At 36.2% G+C, this 25,334-nt stretch overlaps 1 non-coding gene across 1 annotated transcript; it reads left to right on the plus strand.

Annotated features, from left to right (window-relative positions):
- Positions 1 to 6,558: 6,558 nt before the first annotated feature.
- On the plus strand, positions 6,559 to 6,679 carry LOC111561585. The gene has a single exon (XR_002744227.1). It is a non-coding gene; the product is annotated as a U6atac minor spliceosomal RNA (small nuclear RNA).
- The last annotated feature ends 18,655 nt before the right edge of the window (positions 6,680 to 25,334 follow it).

A 25,334-nucleotide genomic window follows, 5' to 3' on the forward strand; every position in this document is an offset into this window, starting at 1 on the left:
GTCAGAATGGCTAAAATTAACAACTCAGGAAACAAAAGGTGTTGGCGAGGATGCAGAGAAAGGAGAAACTGTCTTCACTGTTGGTGAGAAAGCAAAGTGGTGCAGCCACTCTGGAAAACAGTATGAAGATTCCTCAAAAAATTAAAAATAGAGCTACCCTATGATCCAGCAATTGCACTACTAGATATTTATCCAAAGGATACAAAAAAAAAATTATGGAAAGAGCCCAAATGTCCATTCACTGATAAATGGATAAGAAGACGTGGTGTTTTCCATTGTCTGTACACACACACACACACACACACACACACACACACACACACACACACAATGGAATGCTACTCAGCAATCAAAAACAATGAAATCTTGCCATTTGCAACAACATGGATGGAACTAGAGTATATTATGCTAAGCAAAATAAGTCAGTCAGGGAAAGACAGATATAAGGCAGATATATGATTTCACTCATATGTGAAATTTGGGGAACACAACAGATTAACATAGTAGAACAGAAGGAAAAATAAGGCAAAAACAGGTACGGAGGCAAACCATAAGAAACTCTTAAATATGGAGAACAAACTGAGGGTGCTGGAGGGAAGGGTGGTGGGAGGATGGGCTAAAAGGGTGATGGGCATTAAGGACACTTTTTGAGATGAATACTGGGTGTCATATGTAAGAGATGAATCACTGGGTTCTACTCCTGAAGCCAGGACTACACTGTATGTTAACTAACTTGAATTAAAAAAAGAATATCTAGAATATCAAAATCTGAGAGTACAAACTGATAAGGATGTGTAGCCATGGAAAATGTCATTCATTGTTGGTAGGAATACAAAATTGTAGAGCCACATTGGAAGACTGGAAATTCCTTATAAAGTTCAACATAATCTTACCATACAATTTAGCAATTGCACTACTATTTACCCAACTAGTTTTAAAACATATGTCCATGCAAAATCCTGCACACAAATATTTATAGCAGATTTATTTATAATTGCCCCAAACTGGAAACAACCAAGATGTCCTTCCATAAATGAATGGAAAACAAACTAAAATATATCTATATAATGTAATACTATTCAATAATAAAAAAGGAGTTCTCTATAAAGGCATGAAAAAACATGAATGCAACATAAATATATATTGGCAGGTGAAAAAGCCTGTCTGGAAAAACTCCATGTTGTATGATTCCAATTAGATGACATTTTGGAAACAGCAAAATATGGACATAAAAAATCAACCACTGGTTGCCATGTGTTTGAAAGAAGGAGGAGGCTTGAATAGGTGAAGCAGAGGGTTTTCTTAGGGTGGTTAAACTCTTGTGTATGATACTGTAATGGTGGAAAGTGACCATATGTGTTTGTCAAAGCCCACAGGCTTCTACAGCACAAAGAGTGAACCTTAATGTATGTAGATTATAAAAAGTCAGTTGGTAGGTCAGGAATATCAGGATGGAATACAAAATGTAACAGAAACGTTTAACTGTATTATAAGTGTATGAAACAACCTCACCAAAAGGAGTTGGGGAAAATGGTTCTGAATGGAAATAACTATTGTCTATAAGACTCAGAAAAACATGAGCATATATTCTACTTGATAAAGTTCCCCACAGGGTGATATGGGTTAATTCTGAAACCACTATGAATGGATACTAGAATTGAGGTGTTAAGTAAATAGGGGCACCGGGGTGGCTCAGTCAGTTCAGCATCTAACTCTTGATTCTGGCTCAGGTCATGATCTCATGGTTCGTGAGATGGAGCCCCACGTCTGGCTCTGCTGACAGTGCACGCCTGCTTAGAATTCTCTCTCCTCTTCTTGCTCTGCTCCCCCCCCCTTGCACTCTCTTGATCTCTCTCTCAAAAATAAATAAATAAACATTAAAAAAGAGATTAAGTAAATAGATGGTGAATGGTGGGAACATTCTTACTGTTGGTATGGAGGGTTCAAATAAGCAAATAATGGAGGTTAGAAAGATCCATGTCATAATGAATCAGAGGTATCACACTGGAGATAACAGCATTAACTCATGTTTAGTTTAATATAAACACAGAAGACTCCATATAGAGCATAACCTGTACACACAGATTTGTATATACACACATATAGTACTTCCTTGCTCTGTCAGCTAAGAAAACCTAGAAGCAACGAGACCCAGTAGCAGCAAGCAGTCCTTGGTTTCTAATAACATTTGCCAATGAAAAGAACCCAGCCTCCTTGGAGAAATGACTGATTTTATGACTGGGATAGGAAATATACAAGAAGCTCCTGGTGTATCTTGTAGTGTGTAAAAATAAAACAATGTTTAAAAAAAATGTTAAATGTAAAAAAACCCAAAAACCCCTCAATGATGGACATTGTGTCTCTGTGTCAAAGGGGGTTGCAGGAGCCAACTGAAAGAGCTCTCAATGGCTGAAGTTGAAACAATTTGAGTAACAAAGTAATATTAGATTATAACCCAAAGGGTAAAGTAAATGTCCATGAGTCTATACTGATAGTGACTGAAGATGACCGAATATATATAAATGGAGGCAAGTAGATGAATCTCCTATCTAGAGGAAGTCTAAATAACTTACGTAGAGACTCCACCCTCAAGGAAATGAACTATAACTTACCACTCCTTGTTTGTTTTAAACTCCCTACTCTTTAAGTGTGGACTGAAAATAGTGGATCCCTTCTAAAGAGTACAGTACAGAAAGGGGGAAAAAGTAAATTTACCATGGAGAAAACTGACAAACACTAGCTCAACCATGTGATCGACGTGAATGTCAACAGTGATCAGTCATGTTGATAGTGTGTACCCTTGCTATGCTGTGATGAAAATGACACTTACCTGTTTGGACTTTCTCCTCAAAATCCAAAACCCCAATCTAATCATGAGAAAAATATCAGACACATCCCAATTGAGAGGCATTCTACAAAATATCTGGCCAGCACTCCTCTAAATTGTCAAGATCATGATAAATATCTGCCAAATTGTTATAGCCAAGAAGAGTCTAAGGAGACATGAAAATTAAATGTAATGTGGTAGCCTGGATGGGATCCTGGAAAAGAAAAAGGATATTAAGTGAAAGCTAAACAAAATCTGAATAAAGTGTGGACTTAAGAATAAATGTATCAATGGGACACCTAGGTGGCTCAGTCAGCTAAGCGTCAAACTTTGGCTCAGGTCATGATCTCAAGGTTCGTGAGTTTGAGCCCTGAGTCAGGCTTTGTGCTGACAGCGTGGAGCCTGGAACTTGTTTTGGGTTCTGTGTCTCTCTGTCTCTCTGCCCCTCCCCTGCTTGTGCTCTGTCTCTCTCTTAAAATAAATAATAAAACATTAAAAAAAGAATAAATGTATCAAAATTGATTTATTAATTGTGACAAATTTACCATACTAATAGATAATAACAGGGAAACTGGGTATATGTTTCAGAAGTTTCCTATACTATTTTCACAATTTTCTATAAATCCAAAGCTGTTTTAAAATTTAAAAAAAAGTTTACATAAATAATTATGTTGCGTTTTTATCAGATTAATACTAAGTGGTGCACGGGATGCCAGATGGTGAGCCATGGTTCAACAACAGACCTCATGAGTTGATGAACTAGAAGTACTGACGGAGCCTGGAAGAAATACCTGGCATGCCTCCAGGGGCCACATAGGAGGTAAAGGCAGAGTGCAGACAGAAAGTCAGGACCTGGGGCACTGCCTTTAATAGGGTCTGTAGGTGGAATGCTTAATTCAAACCGAAAGAGTGGAGTGTTAGTAAGCCAAAAGGAGAAGACGCTGGGGAAACAGAAGAGACTATTGATCACAACGGCTGTTAGCTTATATTTATATTTGCTTGTGACTCTGTGCACTGCTATGGAGAGTTTAACAAAATTACTCCATAATATTTTTGACTTAGCATCTGTTCCCTGTTGCCAAGATGCCTGTGGGGGGCCTTGAACTGATACTACCATTTCCTCGAGCCCACTTTCTAGATAACAGCCCACAGACTCACAAGTCAACTGCCCTATCCTTGTGAGAAACATTCTCCTCTGCCCCCTCAGCCTTTCCTTGTGCACCCCTTAGACAAGACCCCCTTGGTGCTTACCAAAGTCTTGCTCTTTGGGTTTGAATTGACCAATCTGGGCTTAATCTGAAAACTTCAAAGCAGTCCACCCACTGATCCTAATAAAGGCAGTGGACCTGGTCCTGATTCTATCTGCACTCTGCCTTGACTTCCAGTTTGGCCACTGGTGGTGTACTGGGTACTTCCTTGAGGTCCTGTGAGTAATAATCTATAATTCCAGTACTTCCTTCAGGACCTATGAATAATAATCTATATTTCAATCCCTCATGTGGTCTGTTGTTGCACTGCAATGCTCAGAGGCTCTATTTAATGAATATTAATTTAACAAAGTCACAACAACTGCCATGTTGGGGCACACAGTTGCATGAGGGGGCTAATGTCAGCTTAAAGTCACTGAAAGCAGTTTGGCCAAATACAATGTATGATAAGGCAACAATGCTATGGAGTAGCTTAGCTAAACTCTCAACATATGTACCCAGAACACCCCACATGGCCATTAATGAGAATGTAATTAATGTGCTTGACTATCCAAAGTAATTTAGTGAAAGAATTAGCGAAAGACATGAACCAAACTAAACAGATTAAAAAGGGGCAATTGCAAATTCTAGCTCTGAAAAATAATTACATATAAACAGGAAATACTAGTAGTAACAAAAATTATGCCATAAAAGTATGGAAAAGATAGGGACTTAAGGAATGCGTGTATATTATAAGGCAAAATTCCACAGACCATGTATCTGAGTTGAAGAATCAAGGACAAGCACTTACATTCATTTAGAGCCAGAAATAGGAACTGCAGAGAAAGAGCTTGTGCAATTAAGAGCGGTTGCTTCTGAGTATCAATGTTCAATGTTGAGACTGTTGTCAACTTTAGGAAGAATGAGACTTACAGAAACTTTTGAATTTTGAAACTATATTTTTCTTTAAAATATATTAAGAATAAAAAATAAAAAGTAGTGTGTTTAATGGAAAAAACATTAGGCCTAAATTTAGGAACCTTAAGCTCATGTGCTAACAAGTGATAAACTTTGAGCACAGCACCATTTCAGGTTTTCATTTTTTTTTACTTGTAAACTGAAATATTGGACTAAATGATTCATGAAGATCTTCCACTCTAAGATTCTAAGGTAGTAAAAAAATATACACCAATTATTTTATAAAGGGACTTTCCATGAAAAACCTTTTTGTTTTTTAAGGAAAAAGCAAAATTTGAATGACAGGCACACACACACACACACACACACACACACACACACAAAATCCCAGCATTAATGGTTTAAGTAACTACAGTTTACATCAGAGAGATGCCATATAATTATTTAAAATTGCAAGGGATGGCGAGTAACCATTTTAGGGATACAGTGTGAGCTAAGACACTATTCTAACACATTGTATATTACACGGGTGGGGAAGAGTATGTGATCATATCAATTTACCAGAACAGATGATTAATGAAAGTTTGGAGAAATGGGTGGAAGTCGTAACACAGAGGGCTGTGCAGATCAGTTTAAAAGCTTTTATGACTTTATCTCATGGTCAAAGAATGATGTAGAAGAGGCAAAAAATGAAAAAAGTTTTAGGACTATTAATGTGGTAGTTGTGTGGAGGAAGACAATGATACAAGTTAACAGATGGCTTCAGATTCCCATGTATGTAGGTTGGAACCCTGGTTCTGTATGACCATCAGCAAGTCACTTAAACACCTTAAGCCCCAGTTTCCTCATGGGATTATATGAAATTAAAGGGTATATTTATATAATACACTTGGCATAGCGCGTGGCTCAATAATCAAAAACTAAAAAAAAAATGCTTTGCAAACAAAAAGTGGGTACGAAGGGCAACGTTTAATGAGACCATTAAAATAGTTTAAGGAGATGTCAATGAAAGTAAGATTAAGGAATGAAAGAAGCAATAGGCCTTAATGACTAGCCAAAAGGGTGAAGAAGTATGAGGGGTCACCATTGACTCTAAAGCTTGGTGTCTGAGTGACTGTAAGACCCAGGGGTCAACACGTCAGAAATATGAACTCCAATAAAGGGGAGGAACAGGCTCAGGAATAGAGGGAGTATTATGAGTTCTGTTCTAACTGTCTTGGGTGTGAGGTGACAAAGAGATTTCTAGGTAAAAACGTCTAACAGGCAACTGGAGATATAGATTTGTGATATCCTCCTCCAACTACTACCTGGACATATATATTAAGGTTTTGTTCCCATTCATGTTCTTGTATCTATAGTCTCCCTCTCAGTAATTTCAACCAATTCCACCCTTTCAACAATCACGCTCTTCCTGAAAATCTGAGGCCTACTGGAAATTTCTATTCCAATGTCTCATAAATACCTCAAACTCATTGTATCCCAAATCAAAAACTGTCTTTATCCCTAACCAGGCATTTATTACTGACTTATCTCATTCTGTTAATAGTACCTCAAGATCACCCAGAGTGGGCAACTTGGAGAAATCATTTATGTCTTCTCCTTTCCTGGTAAAGTCTTGTTAAATGAGTGCTGTATGAAAGGAGAGGTTAGTACTCTTGAAAAAGATGAGAAGAACCTAGTTACTAATGTAACACATTCATGGTTAAGGGATTGCTACGCACTTCATGGCCTCTCATTATGATGTTGCACGAATTGTCGGAGATACAAGTGGTATATCGAACTGCATTAACATTAACGTTTTTTTTCTTCATTAAAACACAAAATTAAGAGAGTCAAAAGGCAATGCAGTGAGTGGGAGAACTTATTTGCCACACATATCTGACAAAGGAATTCTATCAAGAGTACTTAAGAAACTCATCACTTCACAAAAGAGGACTTTGAAATGGACTTTGAAATAGTTGAAATAGTTGATCTTGATTTTTGGCTCAGGTCATGATATCACAGTCCTGAGATTGAGCCCAGCATGAAGCCCAATGCTGGGCATGGAACTTGCCTAAGAGTCTCTCTCTCCTTCTACCTCCCTCTGCCCTGCCCCTGCTTGCACTTGTGCAAGTTCTCTCTCTCTTTCTCTCTCTCTCTTATGAAAGAAATAGTTAACCTTAAAATGCCAAAGCTGCAGCTGCCTTTTTATTTCTACATTACTCTAAATTTGAGGCTGCTGTTAGCTAGTTATGACACTGCTGTTTGTTTTGTCTTACAGTGTTGAGTTGATGTCTTCAATAATATTGAGTTAATGTTTTTGAAAAATTTCCTATATGTCTGAAAGTTGCACTATTTCAAATGACTGGTAGAAGAGGATAAAGGAAAAAGAAAAGCTGATGTATTCCTGTCATTTGCTCTTTTGGGATTAAAATTAAAGACTAAGATTGGGGTGGAATGATTAGAGAAAGAAATGAAAGAAAAAGATGCTCTTGATAGCTTACATTTTTTGAGTGTTTTCTCTGTCACATCCTGTGATATCACATTATATCCTTACAAATATCTGGAGAGGTTAACCCCCTCTGTGACTTGCCCAAGGCGAAACAGTACGCAGGTGGCAAAGCTGTCATACACCTAAGCAAAATTTACAAAAGGAGCAGCTTCCTTTCAGAAGAGTAGTAGGCAACAGGAGAGCCAATAAGGATTATCTTTCAAGTCTTGTAGCTGATTAGTGCATACAGTCCACTGAGTGTCTATCAAATTAGAAACTTTCAAAAAGAGAAAAAAATGAAAAAGCATAAGCTAAACATAAAAAAATCCTCTATGTTTCTCTCTATGTACACAAGAATTATAGGGCCCCTAAAGAACTCCAAGATTGGAGGGCACCTGCATGGCTCAGTTGGTTAAGCCTTGCACTCTTGATTTTGGCTCAGGTTGTGATCTCTCAGTTCATGGGATTGACCCCGCATCGGGCTCTGCACAGTCTGTGTGGAGCCTGCTTGGGATTCTCTCTCTGTACCCACCCCCCAAATAAATAAACATGAAAAAAATTTAAAGAACTCTGAAATTGGAATCTGAAGACAAAATTTTAGTTTTTACTCTGACAGCTTCTACCTACATATTGGTGTTTTGCCTTTATGAGTTGATGTTTTCTGATTTGTAAAATGGAGACAATATCTATCCTACATATCTTACCTAATTATTTTAAGAAGGATGTTATGAATGCACACTGTTTTTGTAACCTATAAAAAGCAGTTCATGTATGCATTATTGTAATTATATATTTTGAGACTGCATAAGGTGGTATTTCTAGGTAATAAAACTGAAAAACAATGCATTTAGATTTCACAGAAATAACAAAAAGACTAAGCATCGTGCTTCTGAATGTTAACAATTGCGACAGCAATCAAACAACTGGTCTGGAACATTATCATCATTGTAACTCAAAATGACACCAGAGCTATTTGATGCCCAAGCCTATCCTGGTGTCACATTCAAAGTAATATCAATCCAGCATCAAAAATAATTGAGAGCTATTTTATATTTTTATTGCTTTCTCTTAAAAAATCATAGTGGTTGCATTCATAGCATACAAATAAACTTTGAGAATTTCTCTCTCACCCCTTATCTTCAATATTTCATAGGCATGTTATCAAAAGTTTAATATTTTCCTTTCTCCACTTCAATTTTCTAAAAATTGTCTCACTTTCAGTCCACAGATGTTCTTTATCTTCCTCAACCTTCCTAGTTTCCTCTTTTTACTTGGTGACTAGTTGGATCTCTTGCAGATGAATTCAAATAGCCTCTATAGGACTTCTTTCTTCTCTTTCACTATCTACTTTACTGTGCATGGTTTAAACCTAGTAGTCAACACAGGATCCTCCCTCCTGAGTGCAGAACAGCAAGAGGCTGTGGATACTAATCAATTAATCTTTTTTTCCACAATGCAACTACTATAACCAAAGCACTGTCTAGCTATTGTGGGAGATTAAAAAAAAAAAAGAGAGAGAGAAGGACAACAATCAATTGTAAGTCATGGCCCCATTCCTAAGGAATATCCCAACTGGAAAATCAGTGTCCATTAGGGTAGTCAAGTGAGTGTTGTCCTGCCCTGTGTTTTCTACGTTATTTATTTATGCATTCTACTACAATTTCATTTCACCAGAGGATTTATAAGCTAAAGAAATGTGCTAAATATGGTTGTGGCACAGGTTTTGATGTGAAAAACTAAGAAAGAGATTGGATGGATTTGGATTGCTTTAACCATGCATAAAACCTGAAGCTGGGATAACTAGGTTCAGGATGAAATGTTAGAGGAGGCATAGTAAATATAAACATGCAATATATTTGGCAGTTAGATGCTATGGACAACTAGGAGAGAATAGCTCAAAAACTGATTCCAGGTAGCACCACTGAAAAGGTGGGAAAGTTATAGGAGGGAGCAAATCCTGGAGGCAAAGATGATGATAGGTTTGTTTTGTTAGACCAAGTGCATCTCCACTGTGGCCACGTCAGCTCCGGAAAGATAGGAGGACCACTAGGGCATATTTGGAAGCCAGGCACTTAGCAATGACAGCAGAAAGAGAATGGATAGATGAACTAAGTTATGGTGCATAACGTCCCACAGATATTTGTAATGAGATTTTGAGTGGCTTTCACACTGAAGTGTTTTTTTGTAAATGTTCATTGGTGCTAAAAGTGGATGCCTTCATTTCTCTGAACTCCTAACTCTTCACACAAGATACTTTTTGCATCCTAAATTATTTTAGAGTAAATACTGAAACATTTTAATAAGCATTTTAAGGTTTTTCTTAAAAAATAGGAATTCCTATTCTATTTAGATCTTTTCAAGTACTTTAATTTCAAGTACTGTGCTTATGGAACCCTAGCCACAACATCTGACGTGACCTCATATAGACTTTTTAAAAATATCCTTCTGGCTACTGTGTGAAAAATAAATGAGTGGATATAAGATGATGTGCAAGAAATGTATTGCAACCATACAGGCATAGATGATGGCAGTCGAGTCTGAGATGGCATCAGTGGGGATGGAGAGAAATAGATGAGTTTTAGGGTAAACTTTGTGCCACCAAAATTCACATGTTGAAATCCTAACCACCAGTGTCTCAGGATGACTACATTTGGAGCTAGAGCCTTTAAAGATGTAATTGAGTTATAATGAGGTAATATGGATGAGCCCTAATCTAATGCATCTGATGTCCTTATAGAAAGAGTAGACTCAATCTTAGAGGTGTGAAAGAAAGAATGAAGACAAAGAAAGAAGACGGCCACCTGCAAACCAAGAAGAGAGACAGAATGAAACTAACCATGATGATACCTTGATCTTGGGATCTTTAGCTTCCAGAATTGTGAGAAAATCAGCTTCTCTTGTGTAAGTCGCCTTGTCAGTGGTACTTTGCTATGGCAGCCCCAGCAAACCAACACAGAATACATGCAAGATATATGTTACATTTGGAATTGCTAGGACTTGGGGATGGGTTAAATGGTGAGGAGGGTAAGTTTAAGGGATATATATTAATTTTCCCGGTTTGCGCAATTGCCTAAATGGTGTGGCGATTATTTTACCTCTAAACTGAGGTATACAGGCATACCTCAGAGATATTGTGGGTTTGGTTCCAGACCACCTCAGTAAAGCAAATCTCGAAATAAAGCAAGTCAAATGAATTGTTTGGCTTCCCAATGCATATGAAATTTATGTTTGCTCTGTACTATAGTCTATGAAGTGTACAATATCATTATGTCTAAAAAAACACATACCTTACTTTAAAAATACCTGATTACTAAAAAATGCTAGCAATTATCTGAGGTTTCAGTGAGTCATAATCACTGATCACAGATCACCATAACGAACACAATAATAATGAAAAAGTTTGAAATACTGTGAGAATTACCAAAATGGGATACAGGGACATGAAGTGAGCAAATGCTGTTGGAAAAATGACACCTATAGGCTTACTCAAGGCAGCGTTGCCTCAAACCTTCAATTTGTGAACAATGCAATATCCGCAAAGTTCAATAAAGTGAAGTGCAAGAAAAGAGGTATGCCTATAACTTCTCTAATTCCCTCAGTTTGGAAGGGGTAGCACTGGGACTGTCTGACTCTAAAGCCATAGTCTTAACCTCTATGTTGCTATCCTCCTCAGATTTAAAAAATAACGTGTTTAGAGCTATATAAGCTTACAAGCAAAAATGAGCCACAAATATCATTTAACTTGGCTCCTGCATTCTATAGTTAGAAAACTAGGGCCAACAAGAAGTGATAGACCTCTTTACTTTAAAAGAATAATTTCAGCTTATATTTATGTAATAAGAGGAACTGCAATAAGCATTCTACCTGCTATTTACAGGGACAGAACAAATTTTCTTGGCTGATTAGAGGTACCCCTTTGAATACTGAAAATCAAAATCATTAGCATTTCAAATAATAGATTTAGCCAAACTTCTCTTCATCTGGTGATTTTGTTTAATAAAACACTACAAGGCATGAAACCATTCATGACTGGCATTAGCTGAATTTAAGTCTTACTTTTTCATTGTAGAACACTGTAACTTAGACTTGTGGTTCCCAAATGTCTGCTCTTTTCTTCCTTGTGTAATCTCACTCTCTTTCTCCCCTTTTCTCCCTTTTCCGTAGTTGTACACCTACAGAGAATATATATATATACTCACAAACAAACATCTCAAACAGTACATATTGGAAATGACTACCAATATCAAAGTCTCCTGTGGAACTCAGTCAACTAAGGTGAAGATCAGAGAAAATCTTAAATCCTGGGAAAACAGGGGCTACATTGAGAGGAGCAAAGAGTAACACCTCCCCAACCCTCCTCTTCCCAACACCAATAGCATTATCAACACTATCATCACTGCCTCTTCTACCACAAAAAAAAAAAAATCCACACCATATCTCAGTCTTATAACTCCAGTCTCCAGGCGCTATTATAAGGTACGATGCTAGGATGTGAGACAAAGCATGTAGAGTTAGTGAGAAACATTATTCTCATGTTATTTCCAGTGGAAATCCCATTGGGCTGTTAATCTGGTAATCAGACTTTTAGTAATGAACAGCATTAATCAGTCATCTGGCTTTAGTTAGCCCATAAGTATCTCTAATCTTCAATTCTTTTGTCTATAAAATGAGAGAATTATTTCACAAGGATACAATACAGTATAAAGTCCAGTGTTTAGAGTTAAACAGATTGACTCAGACCCCAGTTATGCTAGTGTTACCTATTTAAGCTTTTCTGAACCTGTTTCATCATCTATAAAATGAGCCTTGCATTATTTAAATAAGATTGTATGGAAGGATTAAGTGGGATAATACAATTAAAGCACGGCTGCTAGGTAGACTCTCAATAAATATTCATTCTTACAAGGTCTTTCCAGGCTCCATGACTTTAAATCTGATTTGAATGAACAAACAGGAAATGTTCTGGAAGGTAAAAGAAAAGAGAAAGGCAGTACCACCTCTTTTGCTTTAGTAGCGGTGATGATGGTGATGCTGGTAAAACTTCATAGTTGATTAATTGAGAAAATATTTTTGGAATGCTGGACATTTTGCTTGTCATCAGGATACAAAGATGCTTATTATATAGTTTGTGCTCTCAAGGAATTCACAGTCTCCTCAAAGAGATGAACACATAACAAATATAAAGCCCTGTAATAAGGGCAGTGATAAACTCCATACACGATATTCCAGTCACGTCCAGGAAACATGTTGCCCAATCTGAGGTAGATTCCAGGCACGTGAATGAGTCTCTGGTCTCTTCTTACCATCCTCTGATATAATGACTTCCTCTCTTGGAAGCCATGATAAGCTTCACATCTGAAAACTTAAGGAATCTAGGAGCAATCATCTCGATTTGCAAAGGATATTTTTCGAATGTTGGAACATTTCTTGGGATGTTCGGGTGCTTAGCTCTGTTTTTGAAACCCTGATTTAGAGAATTTCATTATTTGTAATAGTCAAATATTTTGTTTTCATTTTTTATGAGGTCTTCTTAAAGACCACATGACAACATCAGTTTACAAATTATCTTAACAGATACAAGGCTCTATTGCATGTGGGGAAAAATGGTTTTAATTATATACATACTACACTGAAAGGGGGTCATATGCTGATTAAAGGAAAGGGTAAAAATGCTGGAAGGCTTTGACTTGTACATGATATTGAAAGTGCTATTGTTATACAGGGGCCCAATGCTGAGAGTCATTCAGACTGTGAGATGCATGGTTCTTTCTCCAGAGGTCCTTCCATTTTTAAATTTTTCTGTGCATTTTGCAGCAGTTCATCTCTGGTATGGTAACTTTTTGCTTTCTCCTTGATCTTCCTCATTCTGGAAAGGGAGGGACTGAAAAGAAAAAAAAAATTCCTGGCCTGTGCTACAAGGTGTGGGAATTGCACTCTGTTTTCAGAAAAAAATATCTGGACTGGTTAATTAGACAAGTTGATACCATGAGATTCTTGGGACTGTTAAAGCGAAAACCTGAAAGTTATAAAATGTGTCTTGGCAAACAAAGTAATGAAACATTTGAATGGATGCATTCATGTAGAAAAACCCTGTCATAAAATATTCTGGGGACATTTTTATTTAAAGTGACATAAAATTCCTAAGGAGATGAGACTCTCATAACAGAAAAATCTGTGAATGTGTATAACAGAAATTTACTAAAGTTTTCTTGTCATAATACTTTCCAATCCAATTATACAAAAATAGGCATCCTTGTATAGTGTAAGAGTGTGTGTGTGTGTGTGTGTGTGTGTGTACGTGTGCATGTGTCTATGGAGAGAGAGGACCTGGGAAAGAAGAAATTCATCAGTTCTTGGTTATTGAGTGCCAACCACAGGGGCTCTACAGTAGAGAGAAAATCAATGGGAGATGCCCACCATCGGGGGGCAAATTCCCAGTGAATTGATTTTTGGTGTGAGGTGATAAGAGATACAACCTAAGCTTTTAGCATCCAGTATCTGCCGCTTTGCCAGAGGCATAGAGTACCTATTTCAGCTGACATTAAGCAGAGCCCATGGAACTATAAGGGTCAAATGCAGCACAGAGCCTGGAGTAGTGGGTTCTGCCACTCCGTTTAAATTAAGATGCAACATATAACAAGAGACATAACAATTTGTCTCTCAAAACTATTATTCCTTCCACTTTGATGTCAACTATATTCACTATTGAAATGAATGGAAAATAGGTCCCAGTTTTTAAGTGTATGCTACAGGATATTAATAGATCTTATTAAAAATCATAATTATAAAGTTTGGGAAACCCTATATTTAAAAAAGGCAAGCAGGCTCTTGGGTGGCTCAGATGGTTACGTGTCCGACTCTAGATTTCAGCTCAGGTCATGATCTCACGGTATGGTTTGGGAGTTTGAGCCCTGCATCAGTCTCCCCACTGACAGCGTGGAGCCTGCTTGGGATTCTCTCTCTCCCTCTCTCTTCCCCTCCCCTGCTCATGCTCTCTGTCTCTCTCAAAAATAAATAAAAAATAAAACTTGAACAAAACAAAACAAAACAAAAACAATTAAAAAGAAGGCAGGAATTTCCAAAGCTATTACCATACATCAGCAGACTATAAGATGGCAGGGCAGAGAATACAGTGCTTTCCATTTTGAGTCGACTATAGAATCAGTAGCAAAAGAAGGGAAAATATAGAGTAGTATCAAGCAACTAGCCCTCCATTCCCTTTAAGACAAAAAGCACTTTGTTTGCCTTTCTCGTCGGGAGCAGTTTGAGTAGGTTTGGCTAAGGAAGGTTTAGACGGTTGAGTGCAAGAATGTTTTAAGACCTTTATAGCCTTGGCACTATTTCTTTTGGAGGCCCATTCCACGATTTATCAAAATTTTTAAATGTCATATTAAATAAAATGTTTGCTGTGAAAATAATCTTAAAGCATTTTAGAAGGTTGCTTTTTTCTGACAGCACCATGATAAAGTTAATAAACAATGGTGGGGGCACTTGGGTGGCTCAGTCGATTGAGCTTCAGACTTTGGCTCAGGCCATGATGTCACAGTTCGTGAGGTCAAACCCCACATAGAGCTTGCTGCTGTCAGACTGTCATTGCAGAGACGGTATCAGATCGTCTGTCCACATCTCTCTGCCCCCTCCTGCTTGTGCTCTCCCCCCCCCCCAAAAATTTTTTTAATAAAAATAATAAAGACAATGTAATGCAAAATCTGAAATATGAAGGAAGTTGGCCATCAGTGGAAGCATTAAGAAAAATGTCAAGGAAAAATAGATCAGCAGTAGACATTAAAATCTCATGTAGGAAAAAGGGTTTCTACCATCGCCACTGTTGCACAAATCCAGGGGGCATCATTTATGTAGACTGTCATGAAAACGGTACTTGCTATAGTTGTGCTACATGGCAGTTCTGTCACTGCCTGGTGCAGGAATAAACCCATCCTGTTTAGAAGGCAGGTGCATTTGTGGAAATGAGCACATGCACTTGTCAAACCTGGAGGCCATTAGGCGCTGCAATCAAAGCCCCAGCAAACTCTGCTCTGATTCCAAGATCACTAAGAGCTCTTGTGATTATAATTTGATTTCCCATTCAGCTTCTTACAGAGAAAGAATACAATGGTCAAAGAAATGAGTATCTGTTCCCCTTGGCAATTGTTTTTCTCAATGTAAATGAAATCAGTATTATCCATTAGTCCACTGTAATCTTTATTACAGTGAATAAATATCCCCAAGTTTGATCCAGTCTAAGAAGCAGATAAGACCAAATTTTGAGTTTGAAAATATGAAGATCAAACCCTGGCCTGGTATAATTTTGTAATGCTTCTTAAGGACAGTCAGTGGGTCTAAACTGTCATTGCAGTGGCTCAAACACCTATACATTTGAACTTAAAAAGGGTGAGATCCTGAGTAATAATTAATAGCTCCTTTGAAGTAGAATTTGAGAAATAAAGACGGTTGGTAAAGGAAAGAAAATATCAACTGTATGTATGAAAATGCTTTTATTTACATAATTTCATTTAAATTTCAAGGACTTATGAGGTAAATTAATGTTATCTTCAATTTAGTGAAGAGGGAATGGGTGCTCAGTGAGATTCCCACACAATGGGAAGGCCACACAGCAGCCAGGAGTCAAAATGAATCACAGGGTTACTGGGCTTTAATTGTATATGCATACTATGGTTTCACGTAAGTAAAGTGAATGAAATTGATGAATCTGTCTCACTGGAGAATGGAGAAATATCTGAGAGGAAAGAGAACTGGAGAATATTCACAAGACCAGGACTTGCTGAGGAGGATATTAATATAATTAGTGAGCTTAGAATATACTAAAGAAAAGCAATGAGTGGTGAACACTGTAATAAAAATAATATCCTCCATCAAGATGTCAAGATATAGGGAATGACTAACTTATTTGATGGATATTGGTTACAATTTGAGTTAGATTGTATATTTAGTTACACCTGTGGGCTGATCTGTTTCTTTATAAATAATCCTTTAGTTGCAAATAGCTAAAGACATATCCATATAAAAGAACGGAATGAAATTTGTGGATAAGTGAATTTTGGAAACTTTGGAGTTATACACATTAAAAAGAATTTTTTAACTAACATAAAATAATTTGTAATAGGTGATTTGAGATATACAACTTCAAAAAATTCTTGAAATTGCATAATTACTGCAAGAGATAGCTAGTCAGGCATATGTTGATTTCCAAAGAAATGTATGGCATTCTCAATGTCAGAGGATCAGATATAAAGGACTCTACACCAGCTGGGTCTGCGTTGCCATCTGATAATCAGAAACTTGGCAAAAGTGTGTTCACACAGATCACAGTGTGGTTGCTTTTGAGTAGAAACACCACTGTGGTAGTTTTAATTAGAGATGTGTCAAGTAATTCAGTGTTAACGGTGGTCCGGATGAACTGGAGCTCTTTACTAAAGTCTGAAAAACTCTTTGGATGTCTACTCCATGTATGGGAATCACTTGGCAACATCTCTGTGAGCTGAAAATAATTCATATTATGTCTGCTGGTCATTAAGTCATGTCCCATTGTGTATCAGGCCATGACTAAATGAAAAAAAAAAACACAGGTGTGACAATTAAAAACTAAAAGTGATACCCATTTATTTTTGGCCAGAGAATTACTACACAGACATTTTTTCTTTTCTTAGCCAAAGTGATGGCTTATATAGAGTAACTATTATTTTACTACTGTTTATGAATAGTTCATGAATCATAAGCAACACCAAACCACCTGCATGTTTCTATTTTAAAACCATTTTAAAATATGCTTATATTCACTTATTGAAATTTCTCTAAAGTCCTGAAAAAAATGTGGTATGTGTGTTGCCCCTCACCTTTTTTTGTAGCCAGTTTGGCTAGCAAGTTAAAAAAAGTTAAATAGCTGATATAAAAGAGCAGTTTGAACAAGGCTTGGACTCAAATTTATAAGCATAGATACAGAGCATAAAGAATGATATTTCCCACGTCTGCAGCATACGTATTGCAAAAACAAATTGGCTATACTCTTGTTTGAATGTAACTGACCAAATTCGCTATTGATCTATACAAGTATGCTTTTAAGATGACTGAAAATATCATATTGAGTAGGATTTTGAAGATTTATACAGGTTAAATATTTGGAAATATATGCTTTTGCAAAGATACTCAAAACATTTCAAGACATTTAAAAATGAAAGATATCTTCTACTGTTATGAGGCTGACCATCTAGTAAGGGGATAACACAACTAGCTATAGTTGTGTAACTATACTTCATAAGTAACTAGACTCTAAAACAAAGTATGTTAAATATGTTAAGGTTGAATATGCTATGTAAGATCATGGTAATAAGCTATGACTGAATACAATTCCTATAAAAATCCCAGATGAATTATTTGAATGAATTGGCAGGTGGGCCCTAAAACTCATATGAAAACGAATGGGGCCTGGAAGGGCCAAAACAATCTTTGAAAAAGAAGAAAAGATTGAAGGACTAACTTTTCATTTTAATATTTACTACAAAGCTACAGTAATCAGGATGGTGTGGTACTGGCATAAAGGGAGACATATTGCTCAATGAAATAGAATTGAGAGTTTAGAAATATACCTTCACATTTATGATCAATTGTCTTTGATAAAGGTGTCAAGACAAATCAATGGAAAAAGAAAGGTCTTTTCAAAAATCTGTGCTGAGACAACTGAGAGCAACATGCCAGAGAAAGAACTTGAAACCCTACATTGCATTACATGCAAAATCAATCCAAAATGTATCAAAGACTTAAATGTAGGGGCTAAAACTATTAGACTCTTACAGAAATATATAGGCATCAATCTTTGTGACCCTGGAGTAGGCAATGGTTGCTTAGATATGACACAAGTACAAACAAAAAAAGATTTAAACTAGAAAAAATGGGCATCATCAAACATAAACATTTGTGCTTCAAAGGACATCATCAAGAAAGTGAAAAGACAATGGAGTGTTATTATCAAATGGTAACAAAAGTCATTACTGATTTCAGTCTCCCTTACAAGAAGACCAACTAGCAACTATCTCTAAATAAGACACCATTGTGAAATCCCAGAACCTAGGACATGGCTGAAGTACCACCCTGGACCACTGAGACCAAAAAGGACTGCATTAGAAGGGTAAGAGCAGCTACATTCTGACTGCCTTGGGCCTTCCCCAGATTAGCATAGCACTGCACCAAAAGGGTCCTCTTGGACCTCCATTTCTTCCCGTGGAGAAATGAGAGCCCAAGATGGACATTCAGATCCCCCCAAACTGCAGAACACTTCCAATTCAAAAGAATGAAACAGGTATCCTATCTTGCAACATTCATAAAAATGAACTCAAAATGATTAAAGATTTAATGTAAGATCTGTAACCATAAACCTCTTAGAGGAAAACATAGGGAAAAATCTCCTTAACAGTTGGCTTGTCAATGATTTCATGGCTGTGACACCAACAAAAGCAAACATGAACAAAAGCAAAAATGAACAAGTGGGAATATATCAAATTAAAAGCCTTCTGCATAGCAAAAGAAATATTATCAACAAAATGAAAAAGCAACATATGGAATTGGAGAAAATATTTACAAACCACATATTTCATAAGGGATTAATATCCAACTACATATATGATTCATTATATATATATAACTCATTATACATATATATGTATATATATACATTTATATGTATATACATATATATACAAACTCATACAGCTAAATAGCAAAAAAGCAAATAATCTGAGTAGGAAGTGGGCAAAAATTTATTGTAATGTTATTCCCCATAGCCAAAATACAGAAACAACTGAAGTGTCTGACAGTGGACAAATGAATGGATAAAAAAGATGTGGTATGTATAAATATAATAGAATACTATTCAGCTATGAAAAAAAGAAAATTTTGCATTTGCAACAACATGGATGGGCATTATGCTAAGTGAGATAACTCAGACAGGGAAACACAAATAGTGTACATTATCTCCAATATGTGGAATGTAAAAGAAGTTGTAAATGTGGACAGTAAAATTGTAGTTACCAGGGCCCAGAGGATGGAGAATGAGCAAGTTGCAAGGGTGCATACTTGCAACTAGCAGATAAATCATTCCTGGAAACCTGATACACAGAACAGCATTTATAGACAGCAAAATGATTATTATAGATAATACACTTGCTAAGAGAGTAAATTCCAATTGTTTCCAACACTAGAGGAAATGATAATAATTTGATAAGATAGAGGTGTTAGCTAACACTACAATGACCATCATGTTGCAATATAAATATATCAAATAAATATGTTGTGCACTTTAAATTTACACAATGTTATATGCTAAATATATCTCAATTAAAGATAAGAAGGAAATTAGCAAGGAAAGAAGGGAACAAAGGCAGGAAGGAAAGGAGGAAGGGAGAAAGAGAGGAAGGGAAAAAGGAAGGAGGCAAAACTATTATGTTGTCTTGTAATGCAATGATCTTTCTAGAAAATTAAGAAGAAACAATTAAAGAAATAATTAAAAATATTAATACAAAGATTCTTGTTTAAAATGGCACAAAACTAATAGCTGTATTATATAGCATCTGAAGCAAGCTAGAAAATATAATGGAATACAAAATATTCCATTCTTCATAATCCCCCAAAAGTTAAATATTTAGAAATTGACTCATGAGAAAATATGTGGAACCTATATGAATTAAGTATAAAATCTTACCAGAGTGTGAATAATACTTGATTTCCTGGATACAAAGACTGACCACTAAAAATTTGAACTCTTCTCACTGATTGGGTTGGTTTAATGCAATATCAAACATACTTCTAATGAGCTTTTTTTTTTTTTTTTTTTGCAACTTAAGTGTTTTAAAGTTCAATGGAAAGAATAAATTTATGATAATGTAAAAATAATTTCTTCTGGGGCACCTGGGTGGATCAGTCAGCTAAGTGTCCGACTTTAGTTGAGGTCATGATCTCATGATTCATAAGTTTGAGTCCCATTAGGCTCTGCACAGACAGCTCAGAGCCTGGAGCCTGCTTCACATTCTCTGCTTCCAATTCTTTCTCTCTCTCTCTCTCTCTCTCTCTCTCTCTCTCTGTCTCTCTGCTCCTCCTCCACTTGTGCTCTGTCCCTCAAAAATAAATAAAATAAATGTTTAAAAAAATAAGAATTTCTATTGAGAAACTTAGATGAAAATAGGGGAAGAAAAGGAAAAATAAGGTAAAAACAGAGAGGAGGCAAACCATAAAAGATTCTTAAATAGAACAAACTGAGGGTTGATGGGGGTGATGGGTGGGAGATGGGCTAAATGGGTGATGGACATTAAGAAGGGCACGCTTCGGGGTGAACACTGGGTGTCATATATAACATGAATCACTGGGTTCTACTCCTGAAGCCAACACTATACTGTATGTTAACTAATTGGAGAACTAAAAACATAACAAATCATAATAATTTCTATCAGGAAGAGATATTAAAGGACACTAATAATAATAAAATATCATTTTATAATATCTTAAATATTCCTGTAATAAGAATAGAGAATTATATTAATGGGTCAAATTGGAAAGCCTCCAAATAAATCTTAGAATGTAAGAAATCTCTTACATTCTGATTTTTGTAAAGATGACATTTCAAAGGAGTAATTAAATAAATAATACTTGTCAATTTACTTATTAATTTAAAAAACTGAGAAAAATAAGTCAACATTATACTGCTAGGGAGAAAAAAAATTACTTGATAAACTAAAACCAAATGCTTTCCTATCACATGGACTTGTTATCTTGTTATCAGGACAAATTTGGCCCACTACCTATTTTTGTAAAAAAAAAAAAAAAAAAATTGAACCCAGCCATATCCATTCATTTACATATTGCCCAGGCTGCTTTTGCACTATGATGGCTGTACTAAATATTGTGGCAGAAACTGTTGGTCCACAAAGACAAAAAAAAAATCTGTGAATCTTTAAGGAAAGTTTGTTGCCTCCTTCTCTATAGTTTTTGAGCTATTTTAGACTTAGGTATAGACTTTTAATTGTATACACTTCTTGTCTGTCAATATAAAAATTGAGTAGAGGTGCAATAAAGCAATTCAGATATGAATAAGCCTACTTCCCAAAGTCTAGCTCTTTTAATTTACTTTTTTTTTTTTTTTTTTTTTTTTTTTTTTTTTTACTCAGGGTTATTCATGTCTATGTTTTCTCCCCTATACAGTAGTATCCTCTGTTTCAATCTAGAACTTTGGTGATGTGGCATTTCTTAAACGCATGTTCTAACTAGTGTTTCTCATGTTTGCTTCCAAACCTCTGACATTCATCCTTAAGGGTGATTTTGACACTGTCTTGATATTATCAGACAGAACAAGGCAAGACTGCAGCCTGGCGATGATGGTAAGACCTCCAGGAATTCTGCTTTCACAGATGTTAAAATTTGACAGGTGTATATCTTAGAATTAATGAAAGACAGTTGATAGTTTCCTCACACCATCTGAGAATAAATTCTAGGTGAAGAGTTAAATGTAATAATGAAAACATAAAAGATATAGAGGAAACAGAGGTGTATATAATCTGGCAGTGAATGCATCTTTTCTAAAAAAATAGTAGCATAAGAAGAAACCATGATGGAAAACATTGAGAAACTTACCTGCCTTGTGACCTTGGGCTGGACTTTTTATCTGTGCCTCACTCTTCCGGTGTTTAAGAGAAGGATAAAAATATTGCATATTTCATAGAGTGTTTTGAGGATTAAATTAGTTGATATGCATAATGCATTTAGAATAATGCTTGGTACTTAATAAGTGCTATATAAAATATAGCTCCTTTTAGTATTTGATAAATGAAAGTGGGAGACTAGCGTTTAAAAAAAATTTATCATATATATCTCTGTTCTGTGTAGATTTTTTTTCCTCCATGAGTGTGTACGTTGGACTCTGTCTTAAATAAAGATGTCTTCACTCTTTGGGTTCAAACACATTTTAATTACAATGAATTGTATGTTATAAAACCTAAAAGACATCAACTGGTCAGTGTTTAACATATTCTATTAATCTCTATTCATTTAAAAACCCAAATGATATTAGATATTCCTACATTGCTTTTGCTGTTTACTTGAATGCAGAAAATTTTAATCTTCTGGATTCTTATTTCTTATGCATATTTGGAGTGACTGAAGGCTCAAGGAAGGTGTGGTGTGGTGTGTAGGTCTGTGTTATTTGAGTGTGTATGGGCATATGTGGATTCAAACAGCAGCTTATAACTAAGCTGCTTCTCACACGACTGCAGAGTGTCTTAATCCCTTTCTTAGACATTTCACATAGTGGAAGAGCAGAGCTGTGACTGATAATAAAATCCACTCACAGCTTTCACAGGGATTAATCCCATTATACTATGCCAAGTTCCCATCTAGGAAATCCTATTAGAAAGTAAACAAATCCTCTCTAAACAAATCATCTCTCCAAACAGATCTAAACAAAGGCATGGAATTTACATATTTTGCTCATGATTCTCAATGCAAACATGCAACTAGTTAACATGGGGAGCAATGTGTTTTGGCAAACATTACCTAGAAAAAATAATTATAATATTCGCTATTCCCATAACTAGTGAAAAGTTTTCATGTTCTAGCACAAAGATTAATTTTAGTCTTTATGTGGAGGGTTTCTGTAAGAATCTACTCTGGCACCATGCATTTAAACAAAAATAACAGATAAAAGTAACCTTAGAATGGAATAAAAGACAAATTACAAATATAAAAAAACCTAACCTATGTATGACGTATCTAATAATTTCTTATCATGTCTTATTATAGTGTTTTAATTTATTATTTAATCATTGTATTTTAATTATTAAAAAGATTATTATTATCTTTTATATATGAAGAGATCATAGAGTGAAAGAATGAACATCACATCTAGGACAAGATGAACACATAAATCTAGGGCATTTGGAAAAAAGAAATAAACAGTCTAATAAATTATTTGAAAAGATATGTATCCATCCTAGTAATCACAGAAATTAAGTTTAAAATGTGATGCTATGCTTCATCTATTATATTTGTGGTTTTTAAATTTTTTTAATGTTTGATTATTAATTAATTTATTTATTTGGAGAGCAGGGAGGGGCAGAGAGAGAAGGAAAGAGAATCCTGAGCAGGTTTTGTGTTGTCAGTGCAGAGCCTGATGCCAGGCTTGATCACATGTGCCATGACATCAAGACCTGAGCCAAAACCAAGAGTCAGGTGCTTAATGAACTGAGCAACCCAGGTACCTTACAAATTTATACCCTGAATTTGTAAACTTTTTAAAAAAATTTATTGTTTTTTTAAATTTATATACAAATTAGTTAGCATATAGTGCAACAATGATTTCAGGAGTAGATTCCGTATGCCCCATACGCATTTAGCCCATCCCCCATCCCACAACCCCTCCAGTAACCCTCTGTTTGTTCTCCATATTTAAGAGTCTCTTCTGTTTTGTCCCCCTCCCTGTTTTTATATTATTTTTGTTTCCCTTCCCTCATGTTCATCTGTTCTGTGTCTTAAAATCCTCACATGAGTGAAGCCATATATTTGTCTTTCTCTGACTAATTTCACTTAGCAAATACCCTCTAGTTCCATCCACATGGTTGCAAATGGCAAGATTTCATTCTTTTTGAGTGCCAAGTAATACTCCATTGTATATGTATACCACATCTTCTTTATCCATTCATCCATTGATGGACATTTGGGCTCTTTCCATACTTTGGCTATTGTTGATAGTGCTGCTATAAACATGGGGTTGCATGTGTCCCTTTGAAGCAGCACACCTGTATCCCTTGGATAAATACCTAGCAGTGCAATTGCTGGGTCGTAGGGTAGTTCTATTTTTAGTTTTTTGGGGAACCTCCATACTGTTTTCCAGAGTGGCTGCACCAGCTTGCATTCCCAACAACAATGCAAAAGAGATCCTCTTTCTCTGCATCCTTGCCAACATCTGTTGTTGCCTGAGTTGTTAATGTTATCCATTCTGATAGGTGTGAGGTGATATCTCCTTGTGGTTTTGATTTGTATTTCCCTGAAGATAAGTGATGTTGAGCATTTTTTCATGTGTCGGCTGGCCATCTGGATGTCTTCTTTGGAGCAGTGTCTATTCATGTCTTTTGCCCATTTCTTCACTGGACTATTTGTTTTTTGGGTGTTGAGTTTGATAAATTCATTATAGATTTTGGATACCAGCCCTTTGTCTGATATGTCATTTGCAAATGTCTTCTCCCATACTGTTGGTTGCCTTTTAGTTTTGCTGATTGTTTCCTTCGCTGTGCAGAAGCTTTTTATTTTGATGAGGTTCCAGTAGTTCATTTTTGCTTTTGTTTCCTTTGCCTCTGGAGACGTGTTGAGTAAGAAGTTGCTGCAGCCAAGATCATAGAGGTTTTTGCATGCTTTCTCCTCGAGGATGTTGATGGCTTCCTGTCTTACATTTCAGTCTTCCATCCATTTTGAGTTTATTTTTGTGTATGGTGTAAGAAAGTGGTCCAGGTTCATTTTTCTGCATGTCGCTGTCCAGTTTTCCCAGCACCATTTGCTGAAGAGACTATCTTTATTCCATTGGATATTCTTTCCTGCTTTCTCAAAGATTATTTGGCCATATGTTTGTGGGTCCATTTGTGGATTCTCTATTCTGTACCATTGATCTGAGTGTCTGTTCTTGTGCCAGTACCATACTGTCTTGATGTTTACAGCTTTGTAGTATAGCTTGAAGTCCAGGATTGTGATGCCTCCTGCTTTGGTTTTCTTTTTCAAGATCGCTCTGGCTATTGGGAGTCTTTTCTGGTTCCGTACAAATTTTAGGATTATTTGTTCTAGCTCTGTGAAGAATGCTGGTGTTATTTTGAGAGGAATTGCATTGAATATGTAGATTGCTTTGGGTTGTATCAACATTTTAACAATATCTGTTCTTCCTATCCAG

Source organism: Felis catus, chromosome B4, assembly GCF_018350175.1.
Source record: "Felis catus isolate Fca126 chromosome B4, F.catus_Fca126_mat1.0, whole genome shotgun sequence".
NCBI classification, from domain to species: Eukaryota; Metazoa; Chordata; class Mammalia; order Carnivora; family Felidae; genus Felis; species Felis catus.